Source organism: Amblyomma maculatum, chromosome 3 (assembly GCF_055883805.1).
Source record: "Amblyomma maculatum isolate TAMU_Amacu chromosome 3, ASM5588380v1, whole genome shotgun sequence".
In the NCBI taxonomy this organism is placed as follows: domain Eukaryota; kingdom Metazoa; phylum Arthropoda; class Arachnida; order Ixodida; family Ixodidae; genus Amblyomma; species Amblyomma maculatum.
Window position 1 is genome coordinate 76480333 of NC_139346.1, and position 25091 is coordinate 76505423.

The window sequence follows — 25091 nt, forward strand, 5'->3', positions numbered from 1 at the left end:
TTTGTGAAGCTTATAAGATGGCTCGCAATAAAGTCACTGCTGTGCTTAGGGGTGCCAAGCGACAGCACTTCCAAGGTAAATTTTCTGAATTTAGAAATAAGCCATCCAAGGCTTGGTCCGTGGTTAACGAATTAAGGGGTCGTCCCCGGAAAGGCGCATACCAAACTATTGCCAAGAATTTCGGTCCACCATCTATAACGTTAGCAGACCAATTTAATTCCTTTTTCTCGTCTACTGCAGAAAGTTTGTCCGCTAATACGGCTAGTTATTGTATGCCACAATCGATAGTTGAGTGTGCCTTCCTGCCTTAGTGTAACGAGGATGATATTCGCTATATTTTATTTAACTTAAAACAGCACAATTCGGTTGGATTAGATGGTGTGTCTGTGGACGTCCTTCGCAGAAATTTCGAGGCCCTGAAGAATGTTCTTTTAGCAATTATAAATAACATTATAACCACGCAAGAAATTCCACCTGGCCTCAAGGAAGCGCTTGTAGTTCCTCTCTTCAAAAGCGGACAGGTCAATGCTGTCACAAACTTAAGGCCAATTTCGATACTTTCGTGCATTGCTGTTATACTTGAAAAGCATATTTTTCACGTAATGCAGAGATTCATCGATGCGCACAACATACTGTCGCCTAATCAGTACGTATTTACTTGCGGGCGTGGCACTAGATTAGCATTAGATGAATTAACCGATTACTTTAATAGTACTCTTGAAATTAGTGCATTCGCTTGGCATTATTTCTAGATGTATCAAAAGCTTTTGACTCCGTAAACCTTAAAATTTTACTTCGTAAACTTCATAGCTATGGCTTCCGAGGGCCTTTCCTAACTTTCCTTGAGAATTATTTGCACGGTCGAATCCAAGTAGTAGTTCTCGGAAATATTAAAAGCAAACCTAGACAGTTTAGCGCTGAAGTACCCCGGGGGTCGATTTTAGCCCCCCTTTTATTCAACTGTACGTTAATGATCTCAGTCAAGCAATGTTTCACTGTCGGATGTTTCAGTACGCAGATGACATGCTTTTAGCATCTCCTCATACTAATTACCATCAAGCCGTGGCTGAGTTACAAACTGACACTACAAATGTTATCAGTTGGTACCGTAATAACTTAATTTCTATTAACCAAAATAAAACTAAATTAGTATGTTTTCACGATCCGCTGAAATCTATTCCTGTCATCACTCCAGTGTTTCTTCATTCTCCTATCTGTAACAATTGTTCTTGCTCTCCTATTCCATACCTCTCAAGTGTCAATTATCTCGGTGTTCATTTCGATTCTAACATGTCCTGGAACACTCACTTGGCTAACGTTTGTGAAAGGCTGCGTAAAATAGCCTGCCTGCTGTATTCTATTAAAGCACTATGCCCAATTTACGTAAGGAAAACAATAGCACATGCACTGGCGTACAGTGTGTTGAGATATGGAATTTGTTCTTTTTATTTCTGTTCAGTGTTTTGGCGCAATAAAGTTGCTTCTTTACTAAAATCCATCATTCGGGCGGTGATGTATGGTGTGCACATTACTAACGATCCCGGTCTTTTTTCATGCTCGCACATGCCCTCGTTCAGGTTGTTATTCAAAGAAACAGTAATCCTTTCGTATATATGGAACAATGAGTTCTGCCTCCCGTATGTCCCCGCCAGAACATTACGTCCACGCGACCGCTTTACCTTACCAAGAGTACGGACAAGATACGGCAAACGTGTCCGTGCCTTCTACGTACCTGATGTGTTGAACGACGTGCCAGATAATGTTTTATCTTCCAGCACACTGAAATTTGTCAAAATTGCTGGAGCGAAAGTTAAATTAGCAACGAAATGTACGGAAAAATATCACATACTGGCAATTACCATCCAATTTACTGATTAGAAAATTATTTTCTATCAGACTAATAGAGTGAACAATATCCTGAGGCTTGAAAGTGCTAGTTCCCGACAGGAAGTCTCATGCTCACGATTTTGGTGATCTGGCGTGAAGATGAGGCGAGACGATTAGGGTACGATTCGCTGGCAGTTTCTATACAATGGTGAAGATTTGGTCGCCGCCGCGCAGGGCAGAAGCCCCGAAAAGCTCAAGCGACCATCAGGTTCGCTGCCAAGGCTGGGGTGGCAGCTTCCACCGGCAGTAGGACAAAGTAATTTCCTCTGTGCCGGCGGTCAGACTGAAGCTCTTGTAGGTTCGCTGTCGCATTTTTGTAACATGCACACAGCTAATAGCGAACAGGCGCTGGCACATACACACACACCAGCATGCACAATATGCAGCACGCCCACCAGCCGTACCGAACTCCGATGTCTGCCACCGAAAAGGAACGGGACACCAAGAAGTGCTGCCGAGCACGGAGCTGAAAGCGGGAGGGGAAAGAAGCAAACATACACAAAACGGAGAGCTCGTTGGTGCTGGCTGCGAGGCGATATGAAATGCGAGTCCGTGATGCAGCGACTGCCTCTGTCTGAGAGGGAAGAGGGGAACGCTCGAGAGGATGAGAGACTGTCTAGCCACCGCGGCCCGCCACGCAGCGACCGCCAGCTGTCTCTGAGGATGTCATCGCCTAGACAGGCGGAGGGGGCCGTATACTGAACTGCCATCATTATCTTGATATTTTGATCGCTCAACTTAACGGACCATGCTTTGTGCACCGGACTGCCGCCGCATTTTAAATTAAAATGCCAGTTTGTAGGCAGAAAGAAGAGCATGTAGCCATACCCCAGCGCACCCCTGCATTAAGGAAAACATGTTATAATAATTATAGTGCAGCGAAATCAGAATAATAGAAATATTAAGAGTCTTAGCTATTTTCTAAATTGGATACAATTATGTCAAAACTAAGCATGCTGGCCATGCTGAGTGTAGAAAAATTGAAGCTCGGCCATATGCTGCCAATATTGGATATTCGCAAAAGGTGGACGGAGGTCATATATTGCTAATATATGCAGTCACTATGGCGCCTACATAATTAAGGCCCCGATGAGGCTGTATAAAGTCCTGTTGACGCCAGGCATATGTGGCCCTGGTCTGTCTATATAAGGTCATGACCACGCCATATATGCCCTTTATCAGGCCACATAAGGTCGCGAGGGGATACCATATATGCCCCTGATCAAGCCATATAAGGTCCTGTTACTTATTCAGACATGGATTATATGTTGCATGATATGGCCTAGACAAGGCTAGACATCACCATGAAGACATCATGCATGATATGATGACCTAGACAAGAAAAGTAGAAAGGTAGGCTTGAAAAGCAATATGCAGAAGACTAAGGTAATGTTCAACAGCCTCGGCAAGGAGCAGCAGTTTACATTAGGTAACGAAGTACTGGAAGTAGTAGGCGAATATGTCTACTTAGGACAGATAGTAATAGCAGATCCGGACCATGAAAAGGAAATAATAAGAAGAATAAGATTGGGATGGGGCGCATTTGGCAAGCACTCGCAGATTATGACTAGTAGCTTACCGGTACCGCTCAAGAGGAAAGTATACAACAGTTGCATCTTACCTGAACTCACCTAAGGGGCTGAAATGTGGGGGCTAAGTAAGAGAGTTCTACTTAAGTTGAGGACAACCCAGAGGGCTATGGAACGAAAAATGGTAGGGGTAACATTAGGAGATAGGAAGCGTGCAGAGTGGGTCAGAGAAATAACTCAAGTTACCGACATTCTAATGGCAATTAAGAAGAAATGGGCATGGGCAGGACATGTAGTGCGAAGAGAGGATAATCGATGGTCGCTTAGGGTAACAAACTGGATTCCAAGGGAAGGACAGCGTAGCAGGGGGCGGCAGAAAGTTAGGTGGGCAGATGAGGTTAAGAAGTTCGCAGGGGTCAATTGGATGCAGCTAGCACAGAACCGGGTTAAGTGGAGAAATATGGGAGAGGCCTTCGCTCTGCAGTGGGTAGAGTCAGGCTGATGATGGTGATGATGATATGGCCAATTCTGAGCCATATAAGGGCAACAGTTTGCACATATATGACCTTATCTGGCCTAACTTTCGATTTGATTTGCCAGGATAAGGTCTTATTTGCTGCCTTATATATTTGTATCTAGCAGCATATGTTCCATATCAGGAGCAGATATGGATTTTTTCTAAGGGCAATGGTACCTACCGCTCGGACCGCAGCCCATCTTAAAGCTTCTTCTAAACCCTATTTACTGCGGTTACCCCTCCAACGCCATCGTTCATACAGATTACAAACTGATTTCGGCAAGCTCCTTCGATATGTTCGGTGGGCTTAAGTTGTGTGTCCTATTTCAGTTCTAGGTCCCAGATGTGGGTACCAACATGTTCAGCAGGAAGCAACAAAGTGGTGTCTCACTGCGACCAGTAGATCTTCCGCCACAGCACTCCGAAGGTCGACTCCATTACAGTTTTGTCGTCCGAAGGTCGTCGGCTGGAAACCCTCACTCACTTTGGTCTCACCTCAACTAGTAATTTTGCTCCAGGTCATACGAACCGTTTGCTGCCGATCCTAACTATGCGCCAAACTGGTTGACCACAATTTCGACATTGGCGGCTCCAAGTACGCAATCTTGGCGCCCGTCTGGCGGTATATATATAGCGGATTTACAACTTGCGCGAGGCGTGAAACCTATGATGACGTCACTCGTCAATCAATATTGTGGCGCGCCACATGCAGGTTTATACTTTGTGGTCACATGGTGTCATGACGTCGTGGCTATGGTGGTGTGCCACTATGGTGACCTAAGTTTGATGATGCCATAGACGTGGTAAGCAGCCAGAGGCTTACGTAGGAGAGAATGTCACTGCGTCCAGATGACCTGGTGGTCACTAGTGAACAACGTCATCCCTATACTGGCATGCCACCTTGACCACTATTATGGACACACCTTGGTCACCACTTTAGATTACATGGGGGTTGCACGTGGTTGCTCTGACGTAACCCTAGACTGCAATGCAACAGCAACTGATCGCCTACTCTGCCATTTCGAATCTAGGACGGAGATGAAATTTGCAAGTGTAGCTAGTAAGAACATAAAACGGGCTTCAAATATGACTTCTTGGTGATTCACATGGTCGAATATTGTTGCGTTTTAGAAAAACTTGGACACTGAGCAGAAAACGACACGATAGCTTGCGCGTGATAACTTACGCACCTGTGTTTCTTTTCATTTTCTGTTCTGCGTTCTAATTTTCTAAAAGCGTAATGTTGTTCGACATGGAAATTGTAAGGGCTGTCGCTCTTAAAATAAAGGGACAAAGTAGCGTATGACTGTAGGAACAAATGTCCTGCTTGCTCTTTTATTTTTGCGTTGATAATAAGCATGCACTACTCATTGCGCACCTCCGCTCTGCTCAAGCCTCATTTCATATTGCTATGAATAGAAGTCTGAGGCGGATAGCCTGCCAAAAGGAAAAAGAAATTAAAGGAGAATATTAAGTACAAAAATAAGGGTTCCCTTACGCTCCGCCTAAAGGTTTCACGCGTTAGCGTTTCATGGACAGGTCAAATGAAATATATCGTTACGGTATCACAAGCCAATAAACACAGGAAGCAGAGGGAAGATAACCGATTATTGTGAGATGTTTAATGAATTGCGCTGGGCCTAGCGCGAGCGCTCCTACCCGCGCAAGAACGATGTTTGTCACATTTCATTCGAAATTTTTATTTTTATGCAGTTACGCAGCATGAGAAATCAGTTGCCTTTCATTTTGAGCAGCTTTGGCACCTGTGAACGTATTTTTCTTCTCCAAATATTTCAATTACTTAATTGATCACTTGCACACTATAAAATTTGCTAATCAGCATCGACTATCATTGTTTTCATTGTGAGCATTCTGACACCTTTTAACCACCTTTTCATTTTTTGTCACTTCTCTATATCATTAAATATTCGAATAACTGCAATATTTTCCTTTACTCATCATCATCTATCTCACACTAGTCAATCCCTAGAACCACTATTTGCCATGATACGATTCATTATGCGCAGCCTCCCATTTTGTAAGATACGTGGTGTCGACTACTACAACGTCGCCGATGGCGTTTCGACGGAAAGAGCTGTATAAGCAGTCGCTTAAAAATCACTAAGTGAGAAGCAAGTAAAATAATCAGATGTATTTTATTAGCACCAATAGCTGTCTTTTAATCATAGTACGCGAGCATGCCGTTCTTTAAAAGTAGCCGGGAGGTCATGTTTTCCCTTCTCGTGGCGCTTCTTTATCGCGTTAGTCGGTCGGTAAGACTTCCCTGCACAAAATATGATAGTCTCGCTGCTTGCGCCTCGCTTGTAGCAGCAATTAAACATTACGCAATTATGTGGGCACTGCGTGGCAGCTGTCCAGTCTATTTTGATCAAAAGTTTGGTGTGCAGAACGTTATCTATCTAGAAAACGTCTCCCACTGGCACGGACACCAGCAGGTGAGATCACAGTGCATAAGAAGGATATTTGTGCGTATTCGCAACTGACACACACGTGTGATATGACGAAGTTTAGAAAAAGTAATAACTAGAAGCGACCGAGACACTCTGATGTTACACACTACCTGGTGTCGTCACCTTATAGTCTGACATTCGCTTTCGTCGTCTCCCCGCTGCTGCCCTTAATTATACTTCGCTCTCACTTTATTCAACTCCTATCAGGGCAGAAAGGTGGTGGCTTTGGCTTGGTTTTGGTTTTGTGGGGTTTAACGTCCCAAAGCGACTCAGGCTATGAGAGACGCCGCAGTGGAGGACTCCGAAAATTTCGACCACCTGGGGTTCTTTACCGTGCACTGACATCGCACAGCACACGAACGCCACTCCGCTTCGCTTTCATAGAAACGCAACTGCCGATGTCGGGTTCGAACCCGGGTACTCCGGCAGAGTAGTCAGGCTTTTTACCCCTGCACCACCCCGGCAGAGAGACAGAGAGAGAAGGGCATGTTAATTAATTCAGTAGTTGTTTATCTTAAGGGAACCTGACGTGCTAGTCCGTATGAGGGTGAAACAAATAAAGGCAAAGAAAGAGAAATTAATCGTACATCATACTCGCAAGCACGCGGCTACACTACACACCCAAACACACCAGGAATTTGCAAAATGCACGGTTAACCTCGTTTTCTTAACGAAAGCTAAAGACTTCTGTACTTCACGAGGCCAAAACCCCAGCGTACCAATTACAATTACCAAGAACGTGCCAACAGAAAGAGCTCCGTCTCGAAGTTATCCTAAATTTGTTCCTAATGTCCTGTGGTGTGCATTAAACATTTGACAAGAGCATATCAGTGATCAAGGCCTTCGTGCACATCACATGTCGACCGCAGAGGGCTGCTGAATTTACCAGTTATATGGAGAAGGTATTTTGTGTATTAAACGTCCAAGCGAATTGGGCCCAAGCAATTATGATGACACGTATTCAAATTGCTTGGCATCCAAAAGTAAAAGATGGTTAACATTCAAGGCAAAGGTCTATATTGTCCTTCCTGATCGCACCACAAAAAAAGAAATGTAGAGCGCAAAGACAAGGACAAAATGAAGACACATGGCACGCCCAGACAGGTACGGTATTGAGCTCCATTAAGAGCGCTGCAACCACGAGGATTCAGCATCCACAAGTCAGGCTCATCTCTACGTGGAAATGAAATGAGAATCCACACTGGTATATCGTCATGTGGCGTTTTAACAGCGTAGTCAACGTGGTCGTTACACTCAATGACGGAGAGAGCTGAATACGGAGGCTGACGTGAATGAGTAGTGGAAGGTGTTCCATTTTGCACATCGGGTACTACTAGGGCAACAAGACAAAAACGAGGCAGTCGCTCTGATACTGGGGAGGTGAATGAAGAGCGGGAGCCATCAATCAGAGACGTCATGGCTTGCATAACGACACTGACAGAGGAGGTTACGGATGTACTGAACCGTCTAGAAAATTTAGAAAAGACTACTGAAGCTCAAGCGGTGAAATACGATGATGTGCTGTTAAAACTAGAGGAACAGGGAAGGAAAATGGAGGCAATGGAAACTGCCTCGGAGCATATATTACAGCAGTATGACAACGTAATGCAAATGCTTCAAAACAACAAACAATAAATAGACGATATTAAGCAAAAGTTTGTGACGCTAGAAACAGCCATTCTGGTTGAAAAGTCTGAGGTAGCTCACCTGAGGTCGTTAGTTCTGATCCTAGCAGAATATTCCCGTAGGAGAAACCTTGAGATCCACGGCATTCCAAAAAAACAGTAATGAAAACCTGAAAGAGTTGCGGTTGCTAGCGGGAAGGCTCGGACTGGCGGATCCGACGACTGAACACCTGGAAAGCATACACAGAATAAAAGCTAAAGCGTGCAACACACTTCCTATACTGGTTAGATTTTTGAGCATACAGGCAAGAGATGAATGGGTTAGCAAGAAAACATTCCTGAGAGATGACAATATTTTCATCAATGAGAACATGACAGCCTACTCAAAGAACCTGCTGTGGCTAGCAAAGAAGCAAGCGAACGAAACGTCGTAAAAATATGTGTGGGGGGAAAAATGAGAAAATATTTATGAGGAAGCATGAAGGAGCCAGTGCAATCAGAGTTGAATCAGAGGAGACCTTATCACTTATAACACGAACCATGAACTCGACACACTAGATGAATGGACAACATGCAGGCTTGAGAATATTAAGGCTCGAATATCACCTGACTAGATACTTGTGAACATCAGAAGCCTTCAAAAATACCGGGACCTTTTAATGGAACATATGCATAAATACATATCTTTTTTAGTTGTTGTTGCTTTATCCGACGTGAACGTTAACAGTGACACGGTGCAGTTATGTCAAATCGAAGGACTGAAACAATTTTCGAACTGTAGGGATGACAGAAAGGGAGGAGGGGTGGTGATCTATGTTAAGAATTCTTGGCTTCACGGAAAAATTTCAATGTTTTTTAGTGAGGCCGAAGTAATCACCCTCATACTTGAAAGGCATAATTTGTCGTTCTTGGTATGTCCTGTATACAGACTACCTTTATTATTGAACTCGAGATGCAATCGGCGAGCTTAGACAAACATAATAATGTCACATTAATTGGTAGCTTTAACACTGATACCCCTTCAACAGGCAAATACGCTGTATTTGACTACTTAACAGCTCTCACAGGCTACGGTTTTGAAATTACTATTTCAGGTTTTATTCAAGGAAAAATTTCTGGGAGCTAAACTAGTGCGTTCATGCATTGATCATATGCATGTTACATTTATAACAGGCAAGGCTCTTTCTGCTCTCCATTCGTTAAAGCGTGCAATCAGCTGTGCAGCACCAGATACGAAAAGTCTGGCTTACACCACACTAATTCGTCCTATACTGGAATATAGCATAATAGCCTGCCCAGGCAGCACACCAACATCGCACCAATCCCGGCCCAACGTCGACAAAAATTGGTACCAACATTGGCGTAACACTGGCTTTTTGAGAAATTACTACATTTTTATATATTGGTCCGACTTATATGCCAACATTGCACCTGCCTTGGCACTGCCAACATAGGCTATCAGCTGGCCGTGCCCCTAGTGTCACGTATTGGCATGCCACTAGTATTCACTGGCACATCTGACATTGGCAACATACCGGCGGTGCCGCTAGCATCATATATTGGTATTTATTGGCATGCAACAAGTATTCATCGGCACACGTGGCCTGCCACTGTTAAGCCACCTTTAGCCATGCAGTTATTTCACCCTTGCCCTTACTGCTGCCATTTGCTTAACTGTCACTCTGACAATTGTGGTTTTCTTATGCAGTCATTTCCCAATACCACCTTGCATGTCATCTCCCTAAGGAGCTATAAAAACCATGCAATTAAATGAGGCAAGCAAAATATTTCCCGAAAACATTTTATTGAGAGCTCATATACATGTAAATGCCACAAGGACATCAGAGGGCCAAAATGCAGTGCAGGAGGCATTGGATACAGGGTTAATATGGGAGAGGCTAGTAGGTGTAATTGGAAACAGGGCACTAAGCAGCACATGACCAGGTAGTGCAGGTAGAGGTGATTGGGTGCAGTGTGCATTGGTCATGATGGAAGGGGCTGGACATGTTGAGCAGGGTTGATGCACCATAGCCTTGTAGTGCGAGAGGTGTTGCAGGAATAGGAGGCTGAGCATGGTTGCATTTCAGGGCAGTGTCCACCATGGATGGAAAATGGCAGTGGACTGTGTTGAGCATTATAGTTGGCAGTTAAGGGTCAATGGATCAAGTGATGAGGTTGAGGGGGCGGGGGAAGCACATGGCCCAGGTAGTAAGCTGGGCACCCCGCAGGAAACAACCATTCAGGAACAGTTTGTTGAGGAGATTGGTCCGTGGGTCTTACAAATGACATCTGCACAGAAGACAAGCATATATCACAATAAGATCTAAACTCACCTTCTCAACACTTATCCAAACACATGTTTGAAGTCTGGGTGCTCTATACGATTGAGTACAAAATACAGTACCCCGCTATAGTAAAACCTCTGATATAGTAAAGTGAAAATGAAGTCCCAGTTCATCTTCCATAGGCAACTGTACATTTTCCCCCTTTATAGTAAAGATGTTTTTGGTAAAAATCGGTTAAAGTGCTTCTGGCCATGGCGACGACTCCCGCGCACTACCTAGAGTCGCGAAGCCAAGACTTTTTGTATTTGAAAACAGAACAATAACCCCGAGTGTTCGTTTAGGTGGCTTTACTACTAGCCATAGCAGCAGTCAGATGAGGGAAAGCGCGCAGCGCGAAGAAGAAGAAAGTAAAGCTGTCTACAAACATAGCAAGGAGGCAGCGTGTTCCATTCAGAAAGTAAAGGAGTAAACGTGCAGCAAGAAATAGGGAAGGGAAAGAAATGGGTCAACATTCACTGCAATGTGCAGTACAAATCATGAGGCAGTGGTGGCAGAAAGTGGAGGTGCAGCGAGTAAGGTCTTACAGCACTTGAGTGTCATGCGAATTTATCACTTATTGCCTTTTAAAAGACAGAAAGAGCAAAAAGGGACACCATGTTCATGCAAGGCTTTTGTTTTTACGTGAAATCGAACTTGGTTGCATTCGTAATCACGTCTTCATGCTTCAAAGGTACTTCCACAAGATGTAGAGAAATTTTATAATGAAAAAATTACACTAAGAGATGATAAAAGCGAGATGGAAGGTATTTGGGTTTTTTTTTTTCATTAAGCAACAAGACGTGTTCAGTAAGTGCCTATTTAACTACTAGACAGCACTTTCAGGACCATGTCATCACAGACCACTGATACAGTAAATACCATGATATAGTAAATATTTTTGCTGGCCTCAGTGGCTTTACTATAAAGGGGTTCTACTGTATATATTGAAGGCCTATTGCCACACATTCTTCTTTTAGAGCACTTTGCGACAGGTTTCTGGGCCTGCAAAGGCATGCAGCATCTTATGACGTAGGAATGATAAACCTATATGCAAAATAATATCCATTCCAGATACAAAAGAAAGATATTTGGAAGTAAAAACCTGCTTCCGGCAAACCGATAACTTCAGGTAGATGCTTAGTGTTCATATAGAATTACAGTTCCTGAAAATCTGACGGTTCAGGCTCCAGAACTTTTAATTTTTAAAAAATTCTTAAACATTCCTGCAATAGACAATATGGATTACTAAGCATGCAAGACTGGATGATATTAAAGAACACATTAAAGAATATTTTTCTGCAGTACACCAGTTACAGGCACGCATACATTACTGCGGCCAGAATAAAGAAATAATTGCCCTGACAGAGTCAATCAAGCTATCTTCAATCAGCTAACTGAGGGAGATGTGTAGATCGCAGATATGCACAAGGCTGTGTACGCATATAATATTCTCAAGATAACCGTACCATTTCAAGTTCCAGCTTTTTAGTTTTCACAGCTTTATTGCTTGCTGCATTCTACTATAAACAATTGCCTTAATTGTAATGTACCAAGGAATAGTTTTCATACAGTGCTCATTATAAATTAAAGATACCAGAACAACATGCACACAAACAAGAAAAAAAGTATAAACAATTGCCTTAATTGTAATGTACCAAGGAATAGTTATCATACAGTGCTCATTATAAATTAAAGATACCAGAACAGCATGCACACAAACAAGAAAAAAAGAACGGGACAGAGCGCCATTCACAACTGATTTATTGTGCAGAATAAAGTACATATATATCTCATTGCCGGCATATGCGCAAAGAACCCATTCAGCATCATGTAGTTTAAGATAAGATATGTTCAAGAAGCCCATGCCTCATACCATAGCCTCTTTCTCTGAGAAATCATTTCTTGAACATAGCTTATGTTAAACTACATGATGCTGAATGTGATGTAGCTGAATGTGTTCCTTGGGCATGTGCCTGCAGTGAGATATATATGTACTCTGTTCTGCACAATAAATCAGTTGTGAGTGGAACTCTGTCCCGTTTTTTTCTTGTGTGCGTGCATTGTTTTGGCGCCTTCAGTTTATAATAAATAAACACGAACAAGCCCAACAAGAAGTTCTAGTCATCATACAGTGCATGCTTGTTCAGCTAAAATTATTACAGTCAGCCTGCAATGAGCAATTGAGCACGTACTAGAAATTTACTTTGCATAGGCAGGAAAATGTTATGCTAGATCTGAGTACAATGATATTGTACTTCCCTATCAGCTAGCAGCCATCCAGGTATGCATTTTCCCTCATCACAGCTAATCATATGGCCATACCATCGGCAACCTTCCACGTGCAAGATTATATTCAGTTAGGCATACATGGGTGATTTTATGTCCAGGTAACAGGTGTGGTGCTCGGGCATCTGATTTCTTAAAACCAATTCATAGTAGTTGTTGGTATAGAGAATAGTAATCTGCCTGAATATCTGAGGCCAAATATTATTTTCATTGCTTAAGCACACCATAAAATACAATGCTTGATGTGACTATGGGATCATAAAAAAACGATACATCTAGCATAACAGTGATTTTTCACTTTCACCCTATCACAATAAGTTCCTTGAAAAACCAGTTTAATCCTGAGCTGAAAAGTTGTTTCGCACACATTTTACATTTCAGTATCTATAAAACGTTGCTATTTTGTGAATATATTTCAAAATCAAAATTTCTTAACAGACTCACAAATTTTTTTTTTCAAAAATGGACAATATTTTGTACTCAAATTAAAAATAAGATTATGTCTGGAGAAATAGTACTGTTTGCAGAACAAAACAGCACATACGCAAGAAAGCACCAATATCACTCAAATTTAATGTGCAATAGACGAAATGAGAGTTCACCTAAAATTACAAGTACAATAGCCCTGTTTACATGGACTCGACAGCACCGGGTTGAATCATCGTTGAGTAAGCAAGGTCATCATTCTCGACCCGGCTGATGTCTACATGAACTCGCTTTCTAGTGAGTAAGTATCGTAGCAGAGCGTTGCATCGAGATTCGAAGTTATTGCGCAAGTTCTTACTCGTATTTGATCCCATTGCCTTTTACTATCGAGAGCTTCGATTATTTTTTATCGTTAATGAGCGCTAAAAAGCATTCATTTCGAGTGACGCTCGTCGCCGCTCCAGAGGCTTTTTCATAGCCCAGAGTTCCACATAACTAGACTCCCTGACTGGACAGCGTCTACATGCCTTTAGATAAGCGGGTCAAGCGAATTAACCTACCCCCTGCAAGCGAGTTAACGCAACCCGCTCCGCCGCCTATTTTACTCGACCCGACTGTGTATACATGAACCCCACAACTGATTTTTCACTCGACAGATGTACTCGACCCAATACTGCCGAGTTCATGTATACAGGGGTGGAACGCACGTGTAACAAGTAGCAATGCTGCTAAGAATCCAATCTGCTTTCTTCTGGCTCCCCATCCAGTTTTCTAAAAAAATATCTTGTCTGACAAAGGAGGATATTTGGAGTTAAGCAGCTAAGCAACACAAGATCCATATGCTTGCTCTAACGCATGACTCCTCAGTGCACTTACAGTTGCAATTTGCTTGGTCATGTGGCAGTTCACTAAACCGTCTGACTAGACATGACAATCAAAAAAATAATCGGCGGATCATTTCTGCTCTTATTAAGACATGCAAAAGCTTTTTGGTTGTTGACATAGCATTCAGAGATTGCGGGAGTTTGGCAGTTTTATACGTCTTATTTCGTTTGGCAGTTGCAAGGGCATGTAGAAGAAGAAATATGAGTAGGGAATATAAGGGGTGACAACATCCCGAAATGAAACTAATGGACCAATGATGTACACTGCGTATCTTAAGTGACGTCACTGGTAACATCAAACACAGAAAATCGTCCTTGAGTATGACAAATTTGAAGCCCAGGAGGTGAGTTGGTTGTGGGCAAGTAGTTGGTAAAGGGCAGTCCCCCTGAGAGGTAGGCGGCAAGATCACTGCCACCCATTATGGGGAAAGCCCTGGCAAGCATGCAGGCGTGCACATATATAAGAGCAATAAATGCACAAGGAATGCACGCCTGAATGAGCAGCTGCACTAATAATTTCCTTTTGTCTTGCAGCCCACCCCTCCTGCACTGTAAGCAAGTCTGCTCTGTTTTCCGAACACAGAAGCATATGCAAAAACAAACAGAATGTCCTCTAAAATTTACAAAATTTGCACGAGTATTGCATGATGATCTCCTTTCTGCAAATGTCTTGCTCTAGGGTTACAGAATAAATTCATTGCAGCTGCGAATAAAGCGAGTTGGGAGCTAATGGCAAATCTCAATGGCTTGGGGAGAGAATTGATTATAATTGTCACTTTGAGCAAATAGCCTGGTTTAGATCAAAGTAATATTACATCTACATGACTGAAGCCAGTGTAGGCAACCAGAAATGTACAAGCAGTCAGTAACTGCATGTCTGTATGAACAAATACATACAGTGCAGGCAGCAGTAATGAAGGGAGAGTGGAAGGCAAATAACCTGAGCAATACTTAATGGCTTTCTTCTCTGAAACCTCAATACAGGCTTCCTGCGAATTCTTGTAATGCAAGCATAATCAAGTATGCTAAATATTCCATCACTTAAAGCACCTGCTCTCCCGTGTTACGCAAATGACAACTACTTCATCAGTTCAACAAGCTATGTCTGTTATTGTGCTATTACACCACAGGTTCACTCAATCATGCCTCAACTTGAAATAGCCACATACTGTTGAAATAAAGCAACGAAATATAGCACCAGCTATTAAAGCACTGTCAGGGACATGAAGGATATTGATTTCTGCATACTGTGGGCAAGACTTCTGAAAATGTAAGTCTTGAGCTAAAAAGCTAGAAAAAGTGATATAGCATGCAATCATATAGCGAAAAGCCAGCAGAGCCTTTTTTAAAGCCTTTATATAAAGCAAAACAAAGGCAACGTGTCATACATACCGAGGCAATGCTTCCTTACACACAGCATGTTTCATGGCAAGGCTCCCACAGTTGTTGACAGGTTATGCAGCACCAAAATGATGATAATGTTGTCTGCCTCACATTCACGCAGCACTCCTTTGATGGCAGATGATTGCTTGTGCAAAAGCAGTGCGATGATACAAGTGGAGCAGCTGGACTGCGGGCGTTATAGAGCAAAGAGCCCTAAATGCAAGGAAAGAAAGTCTCCATTAAATCGATGCCTCTAAATCATGATAAAAGCATACCACGGCTCTTCTCTGTTTAGTTAATCTATAATTTAAATTGAAAGCTGTCTCAAAAAAAGTACTAATTGCAACTCTATGTTACACATGGTATAGCATAGCTGTGCCAGGGCGGTGGGGCGATCAGTTAGCATAACGACCGGAAAATGCATACTGATGTTTCATGCAGTCTTGATGCTAGAGCAAAGTGTCATGGTGCGGAGAACAAAATTAAAAGCATGCACGGGCGCCAAACGTGTGCTACACAACCGACGCGACTAGAGGTGTGCACGGGCATAAATTTTGAGCCCGAGCCGGGCCTCATGCTACAAACCCGAACCCGGCGTGGAACTGAAATTGTCTGAGCCCACCCAGCGCTCACACTGAAGGCTCCCGCCCTGCTGGACATGCTATAACAGACCAGTTGCAAAACCTACAAGTCGGCTTCCCTATGAGGCAGGAATTGATGCACAGTGGCGACAGAACCTGATTCAGGGATAATAGTTAGGTGCAGAACATGCATCTACCACAGTCCACGCTGCTTGGGATGCAGTTACGCACAGGCCATTGTCAGAGAAAGGTTTTCAGGCATTCTTAACACTGGAATAAAGGGGGGAGCACTGTCACACTAGGGGTGAAGAAAGAAAATTTAGAAAAGGGACACTAACCGGAGAGGGTAATAGCGGGGCGACAATGGGCACGCGAATGATACTGTGACGAATGGGCAAGAGGTGCGGGAATTACCCTTCCCGTCAGGCGATGTGCTAGCACTGTACCCAACTATTACCCCAAAGTCTATGCCACCATTGTGCAGGAATGTCTGCCGCACCGGGAAGCTGACGTGTAGTTTTTGCAACTGATCTATTGCAGCTGAAGCAACGATACAGAAAGAAAAAAATAGGCCACAATCCCTGGCGATGCATCGCGCGACGACGACGATAACACCTGTCGCTGCCGCTAGTGCACATCGCACAGAGCGAAGGACCTCAGCGATAGAGACGCGTTTTCAGCCTTGCTTTGTTAGCGCCGCCTCTTCGTTTAGTAAATGAGTATAGTTACGCTATATCCAGTTTCTTGCACTAAACAGCAACACTGATGAAATTTCTTGAAAAGCGTCGAGCCCCCCACTCCTTCCCCCCCCGCCCCCCCCCCCCAAAAAAAAAATGGTCCCAGCGCAGCGGCGTGCTAATGCAGACATGATTGAAAGCAGTGGCGTTTTTCTGCAACTTTCGAAAATTAGCAATATCTAGCCACACTAGCCTTTTTTGTTTTGCAATACTACCCTACCAAGCTTTTACTAAACCGTCTCGATGCGCTCATATATGCACGGATCAGACGAAATGAGCGTCTGCAGGATTTTCGCTCATACCGGACAAGGGAAACAAACTTTGCATGCAAAAAAAAAAAAAAAAAAAAAAACAACAACAACGAAGGTGAGTACCCCAAAGCCTTTTGCGATTGGCTGCCTCGCGAGCTGGTTCCAGCATCATGAGAGATTTCTAAAAACCCAGAACCTGGGCGACAGCGCCGAGCGGCAATGCTTTAGCGGTCCTCAGCTCACTGCGCATAGTGCTGCCGCGCGACTCATGCGGTTAGCGTTTTCTCGCACCAGACACGAAAATATATGCTTTTGCCCGGACTCCACCGACTCCGCCCGAGGTCACCCGAGCGGCCGAGCCAAGTGACGGCTATACGCCGTTCCAGCCACTGTAACGCCGTGAATATCCGAAGTTGGCTTTTAGGGCTACGATGCTACGCAGTGTTTACTTTAGGAAATCAGTACTCTGCAAAACAGCAACGGTTTAACTTGAAATAAGCTGCAAAATGATCGGAATCGAGTCGCGCATACTTGAGAACCACTTTTGAAAAGTTAACAACGTAAGAAATATGCTAAAAGAAGACAAATCTCCCTAGCACATGGCTTACGCAGCCTGCAGCAAAAATGAAATGTAAGACAACGCTTGTAATTTAAAAAATGCTCAATCTAAGAGGCTAATATTTTGCTCCAATATACACAAACGCTTTATAAAACCTGAATGAAAAAATTTGAGAACTTACATGGAATATTTCTTGAAGAAAGAAGCATTTTCCGTGCGCGGTGCCACCGAACGTCGAGCCGAGCGAACGAGCGGCCGTTGGAGGGACAAAAGAACCGAGCGCCCTCTTTGAAACAAAATACAACTGCCGCCGTCATGCCGGCTAAGCGATGGTCGCGTCATCCTTCGAGCTTTTTAGTAATCGCTTTTTCAGCAGATCGATGGTCTCGGTTTTGTACCCTCCGTTTAGCAAGCGTTTCCTAGATGACAGGACTTGAATCAGCCTTGAACGATGCGCTGCTGTTGCTGCTCATCTATGTAGGGCTCTGTGCCAGCAGCGAAGCGCGTCGTCGCCCTGGAGAGGCGCCTAGCTGTTTTGTTTACAACACCCAAACCTGTTCAAGTTGTATTTTGTGAATGCTGTGTTCTACTACGAATAGTTTGCTCACTTTTAGCATACCAACGAAAATGCTTTCATACAATAGTGCTCAATCGAGTGGAATATTTCAATCACCCTGAAATGAGGATTTGAAGCAAGTTTGTTGAAAATTATTGAGCTAAGCATCTCAGTACCACGACTTGCCACCTCTTTATAAGGTAGTTGCATACCATGCTTACATTTTTTCTCATATATCCGCACCGTCAGCATCATTCTATCTGCTAGATTAGTCGTTTGTTGGCCCGATTCATTAGGCGCTTGTTTCTTTCTCAGTTTAGTTTCTTGCGTATATTTTATTGGCCAAGAAAATGCGGTAAAAGCACATTTCTCTATGCAACCTGTTGTGAGAGCTCGGAAATGTTTGAAAGAAGTCTCCAGTCTGTTAGCGTTTGTCTTTTTATTACTGTGCAATTCCTTCCCCTGGGCGGCGGCCGTCCGCCCCTTGGACCCTGAGTGGTGCGTCGACCCGTCCACCGCTTTGGCGCACCTGCATGGATTTCGACGCGCGCATGCAACCTCGGACCTTGCTCGCATCGCATGCGGTGAAGAGAGAGCGATCGGGGAACGACAGGAGTGCGAAGTGCGCGAGCCTCGAGGACGGGATTGAGCAGTGCGTCAGCACGGAGAGCAGGCGTTGGAAAACTGTGCGAACGAGCGTGTGCGAAACAAAGATGTGTCATTGTAATCCAGTTGTTAATATACCCATTGTACCTTTTCGTATTTTATTTGTGTTTCCAGTCTTTTCTTTCACATTTTTTTTTCATTCAAATGCTAACAAGTCAGTTTACATGTGGGTATCTTCTCTCCATACGCAATATTTGTAAAAAAAAAAAAAAAAAAAAACTACCTTCCCCGCGCACGCCTGTAACTGTTCCACCACGGAGGTAGTTAGAGAATAAATAAGCTTTGATACCGAATTAAGCTTAATTGTAAAACAACGACTGCTTTATTTAGTTTTTGAACTCTACAGTTATTCCTTCTTGCCATATGTAGCGCAAGCATTGTATTGCAGTGAACGACGACGGAATCGCGAAATTGGGGGTGTGAATAAAAGCGGAGAAACGTTACAGACTTCTTTTTTTCGCACTTGTGCGAAAAAAGAACAAACAAACGAGAAATTCTAAAATTATGCTATCCATGCACTTGGCATGGCGTCGAATCAAAGTTGTTCTGCTTAGCTGCCGCTCTTGTATACTGGCCGCTACACGAAGCTATTTTGTGTTCCTATGAAATTCAGTGTGACAAAGCCCCCCGCGGATATATTTCGCGTTTCAAGTTCTTGTGAAATGTGGAAGCCGGCCCGCCGCCGTGCCGCGGGCGACTCTATAGCTGGCTCTGCGATCATTTTTGCCACTGCAGTGATTCGAATATTCGCGGCTTGTTTAGCAAATAGCTGGCGTACTCGTTTGCCGAATGAGTGTTTCAAGATAATCATAGAGCATTTACCAGTACCGTATGTGTGCGATATTCCATCAGTGATTAATGCGCCATGGTCATTGTAGTCGTATTTTTGATTTTACACGTATGGAATGGTCTACTCTTGCAAAGCCGTCAGTTACGCTAGCTGCACGTGTGTCAAATAGGTATATGAAAGAAATAGAGCCTTAAAGTATAGCGGCTGACGCACTGCGTCGTAAATTCCCGCCCGGGCGGCGGCCGTGTGCACCTTGAACCACACGTGGAGCGTCAGGGCCTGCGTCTTGGATTGCATCGCGCAGCGTGTAACCCGACAACCCCACCTGCAGAGCGCATCCACTCGGGCAAGTCGGCGCCGCTGTTGCTGGCGCCGTGCCTCAATATTTTTCTTCCTTTGTTTGTGATGTTTTCAATGCACCCTAGCAAGCAGCGAACAGAGCGTCCATATTTCGGTGCGAGTGAGTGCCCTCAGTGGACTGGAACAGAAGTGCGCGGTGTGTCGTCAACAACAGCGGACGCTTGAGAAAAAACAAATGTGCGAACGAGTGCGATGAAGAAAAGTGAAACTGTAACCCAGTTATTTGTTTCAGCATAACCTTAATATTATTCATACTGAGATTGTACGTGCAGTGTTTTCTCTCCGTTTTTTTCTAATACTTCACTTCTTAGAGCGACAACGAAGCAGGAAGCGTCAATACGATTTGCCATATGTGGGAACGTTCATGCATTTGCGGACCGACGTTTAATTTACCGCTCAATAACCCAGCTTTAATTTAGATCACCATTGTTGAATCGTTTAAGCGAAAGTATGTGCTGCGATGCATCGTATTCGTATAGCTTGAACGGCCAAGTGTATTTTTAAAGTGTATTTCGATGGAACCGCGCTCGCCATAGACGATCTGAGTCACGTACGAGCCTTAATAGGCCGACGCTTATCGCTCATTAATTGCATCGCACTGCATGCGTGTCCTGCGGTAATCGTCTGTTTAAAGCTACTGTTGTTAAAACTGATACACTCGGGGGCAAAGAAATTTGCTAAAACTTTTGGAATTCTCTTCACCCAGAGCAGCAGGAATCGCCACGGGAGCAGCCATGGAAGAACCTAGACCATTGCCGAATAGAATACAAAAAATAGCAACCATTGCCTATGCACGATATATGACATGTCGTTTTGATTCTTTCTGATCTCTCGGTCGGCGTGGAGCTATTTATCGCCGCCGCCGCCCGGACCAGCAAACGGTGGTGAACTTATTTGATGCCGTTGACCGACCGTCGGTCTCATCCAAATTCGTCACAGTATACATGTGGATTAATTACAGTGCCAGCTTAAGTCAATGAAGATCTAGTGTAAAAGAACATGGTGTAATCCCAAGCAACATAAAAAACAGCTAGGTGGAATTAAAGCAAACACGACGGAAACCAGCACCGCGGAACTATAACTATTTAAACACAAGATTTCCGAAGCATTAAAAATTGCAAAGGTAACTTGAAAACATCGATTATAACAGCACAGTTAACGACTCCAAGTATTAAATGAGCCTGCCAACCGCAAAAGCACGCTAATGCGGTTTCCCACGGAATATTTCCAGCCACATGCTAATTTGCATCTAATATTGACCAGTAGGTGAAATAGACAAGACAATGTTGACTAAAGTGTATGCCAATGCATCTGGCGGGACATGGTAATAGAACTAACAGTATTGTCCAGCATATGCCATATAATAGTCAACGTCAGTGGAGTAATGGCTAACGCTGTTCGATATAGCCATCCTTATGAAAGGGCAATGCCAATACCGTTGATATGTAAGGTATGCCAGTGTATATCTGACATTGGCGGGCCATTGTAACAGAGCTGACATTATTGTCCAGCATATGTCGAATATTGGCCAACATCAGTGAACTGACGGCTAATGCTGTCCGTTATAGCCATCCTTATCTCATGGCAGCGCCAACACCGGTGATACGCCGGATATCCAGGCCCATCGTTGCCATCCTTGTATAATGGTACCACCGATATTGCGAGGGCATCGGATATGACGGGCCAATGTTGTTATCATTATAAATAGGTACGAACAATATTGGTTACCAATAGAATCCTCAGGGCCAGTGTTGGACGTGTTATAGAATGGTACAACCAATACCAGCCATAAGATGGCAACGCTGGGCCTACATAGGGCTGATCTCTGCCAACTCACTGACAATATTGGCCCGGGCTGTTGTGCTGCCTGGGTGGTTTCCATATAAGAAACAATGCACACAAAAATTAGAGAATGTCCAACGCAAATCAATAAGATATGAATACAATCGATATAGATGTGATGATTCACCAACCGAACTTTTGAATCAAGCTGGTATTCCAAATATAAGTGCTTGTACCAAGTTCATGCGACTTAAGTTTATATTCCTCCTTTTAAATATGGACGCGTCATTTCTTGTACCCTTCGACTTCACGCAATACACGTAACAAACATTGTAAACATTTAAATGAATATAGGTTCAACAATGATACGTTTATGTATTAATTCTTTCCCCAAGCGGTTAGAGACTGCAATTTTCTGCCTGATGATATTGTCAAGTCTACTACGCTTTCTTCATTCATCTGTACGTTGTGCAGTGTTGCTTATGATTCATAAGGACGGGTAATTTGAATCTCATCACTGATGTGAGTGTTGTTCAATATGTTCATTATGTGTGTGTTTAATATTCCGTTACTAACTAGTTTTAAGTCACTGGTTCAAATTGTTCGATGTTTTTTGTTGCTTTGTTTTGTTCCTGAAGGGCAACTACAATTTCTGATCCATCTGTTTGCTTGTTTCATTTGCATAATACAATCTCCCAAACCTGCGACAACCTTAACCGAGAGTAGCAGCACGTTGTAAATAAAATAAATAAAACATAGTACATCTATGGTCGATATGGAAGTATACTATCTATGGACTATCTTGAGAACTACTCTCGTCGAAACAACCTACTCGTTTATGGCATTGAAGAGTCAGAAACAGAAACAGTAAATGACCTTAGGAAGCATGTTCTAACCGAAATCTTTGAAGGTAAACTTGAAATCAAAGGAAGCAGTTTGGAGAGGCTACACCGCTTGGGAAAGAAAGCTGAAGATAAAAAACGTCCCGTGATTATTAGGTTCTTTGATTTCGCTGAAAAAGAAGAGGTTCTCCGGAATGCTTCAAAATTGAAGGGTTCCCAAACGTCCATTTCAGAGAACTTCTCACCTAGGCTACGGAAAACGAGAAAGCTACTATGGGCTACTGTTAAGGATGTTAAGAAGCCTGAGGATAAAGTGTACCTCAAGTATGACAAATTAGTTGTCAATCAAGTGGTGTATGTTTGGGATGAAAAGAAAAACCGAAGGTATAAAGTAAGTCGTGCCGGTTCACATGATATTGGTCATAGCTCTCAGAGTGATGCAGCAGCAACCTCTGAATCGATGAGAACTGCCTGGCGTCCGCGAAGGAAATGTGCTCATGCTTCTACTTGACAAGCTGCCAGTTCAGCTCGGTCGTCTTTCAACGCCCTTAGTACTCATCATCAAACTAAAAAGATACCGTCATGTATAGAGAGTACCGTTAGAAATTCCCTTGATAGTCAGGCGAAACGTCCACCTGAACATAGCCAACTACGTGTCATATCTTTGAACGCCAGGAGCATTGTGAATAAAATAGATAGGCTTGAGGTACTGCGCTTTTCATATGATCCCCATCTACTGGTTATAACCGAGACGTGGTTGCACAGTGGTATTTTTGACGAAGAAATTGTACCTCCGGGCTACGTCATATACAGACGTGATCGCGGTTCACGTGGTGGAGGGGTTGCTGTGATTGCCAAGCGTGAAGTGAACGTAACGCTCCTTGATCAAATTGATCAGCATGAAAGCTTGTTTTTGCGCCTGATAACACATGGCTTCACCTTTTACCTTTGTGCTGTGTATCGCCCACCTGATGCTACGGATGATTTTATGTCTAGCCTTTTCGATCGTTTAATGCATTACCAGAGTCGGAATTTAATGCTTACCGGTGATTTCAACCTCCCTGCCATCGACTGGGACAAACCGTCGTATGGCATATGTGCCTCATGTGATATTATTTTAGATATTACGTTTTCGTTAAACCTTAAGCAAGCTGTTCGTGAATACCCAAGAGAGTCATCTGTTCTTGACCTATTCTTTGTTAACGAAACCTTTTTTGATGGAGTGCTTGACGTTGAACCGGGAATCTCAGATCATCGTCTATTACAGTTTTCGTGTACTTCGCCTGCTGCTTCCGGGATGAGTCCAGTTAAACTGATAAAGGACTACGCTCGTGCTGATGATAATGCAGTTATCGACGCCTTACAGTCACTGTTGAACAGCTGTGGCGGGAATGACGTTCATAGCTTATGGCTGCATTTCAAGAATGCAGTGCAGTACTGTACTGAACATTTCATTCCGCTTAGAAAGGTTCGCACCCACCGTCACAATCCTTGGGTAACTCGTGAAATTGTTCAAATCAAGCGCAAAGTGAAGCGATGTAGGAAGAAAAAAACAGCTTCCTTACAGCACTTCCAAGTTCTGAAACAGAAACTTGTCTGAAAATTAAAACTAGCGAGGTCTCATTATTTAAATACGACGCTCCCAGAATTCATCAGAAGTGACCTCCAGAAATTTTGGAATTTTCTAGATCGAAAGGTTGAGCAGTTGAGTAAGGTTCGCATTGATAATGACATTGTCACCGACTGCACGAAAATAGCACAAGTTTTTAACCAGTACTTTCAAAGCATGTTTCTGACGGTGACGGCAACCACAGTTAGAGTTCGAATTGAAGACCAAGGTAACATACCAAATATTTCTGTAAATGGTGTTCTGTCTATGCTGCGTAAACTCGGCGATAAAAAATCTGCGGGCCCTGATGGGCTCTCAAATGTGTTTCTTAAACGTTTTGTGGCGCAATTATCCGAGTTTTTAGCAAACATCTTTCAAGTTTCTTTACTTTCTGGTGAAGTGCCGGAAGACTGGAGAATGATCCGTGTTGTTCTAATTCATAAAAAAGGCGATAAGCTAACCATTTCTAATTACCGTCCAATTTCTATCACTTCTTCTTGTTGGAAGTTATTACAACACATAGTCTCTGGTTATCTTAACTCCTTTCTAGCTGAAAATAACATTTTATCCTCCTTGCAACACGGCTTCAGAAAGGGTATGTCCACTGTCACGCAGTTGGTAACTACAGTTAATGAATTTCAAGTAGTTTTCGATAAATCTGGGCAGATTGATGTCCTCATTTTAGACTTCTGCAAGGCCTTTGACACAGTTTCCCATAGTAAACTCATTTATAAATGAGTAAGTATCGGCGTCCCTAACTACCTTTTTAATTGGATTAATGCTTATCTTTCATACAGGAAACAATACGTAGAGGTTAATGGTTTCAAATCAAACGAGCTTCCAGTCACATCAGGTGTACCCCAAGGTAGCGTGTTAGGACCGCTGCTTTTCATAATTTATATTAATGATCTGTCTGTTTCTGTTCCTGATAATGTCTCTTTAAGGCTTTTTGCAGATGACTGCATACTTTTTAAGACCATAAATGAGCCCAACGATGACTACACCTTGCACAATTCGCTATTAGCT

General features: G+C 43.3%; 1 long non-coding RNA gene across 1 annotated transcript; it reads right to left on the minus strand.

Moving 5' to 3' along the window:
• Window positions 1–9825: 9825 nt before the first annotated feature.
• Window positions 9826–17720, minus strand: LOC146195017 (uncharacterized). The gene is made up of 3 exons (XR_014705937.1): window positions 17642–17720; window positions 15342–15545; window positions 9826–10318 (listed from the first exon to the last, which is right to left on the minus strand). It is a non-coding gene; the product is annotated as an uncharacterized LOC146195017 (long non-coding RNA).
• Between the last annotated feature and the right edge of the window lie 7371 nt (window positions 17721–25091).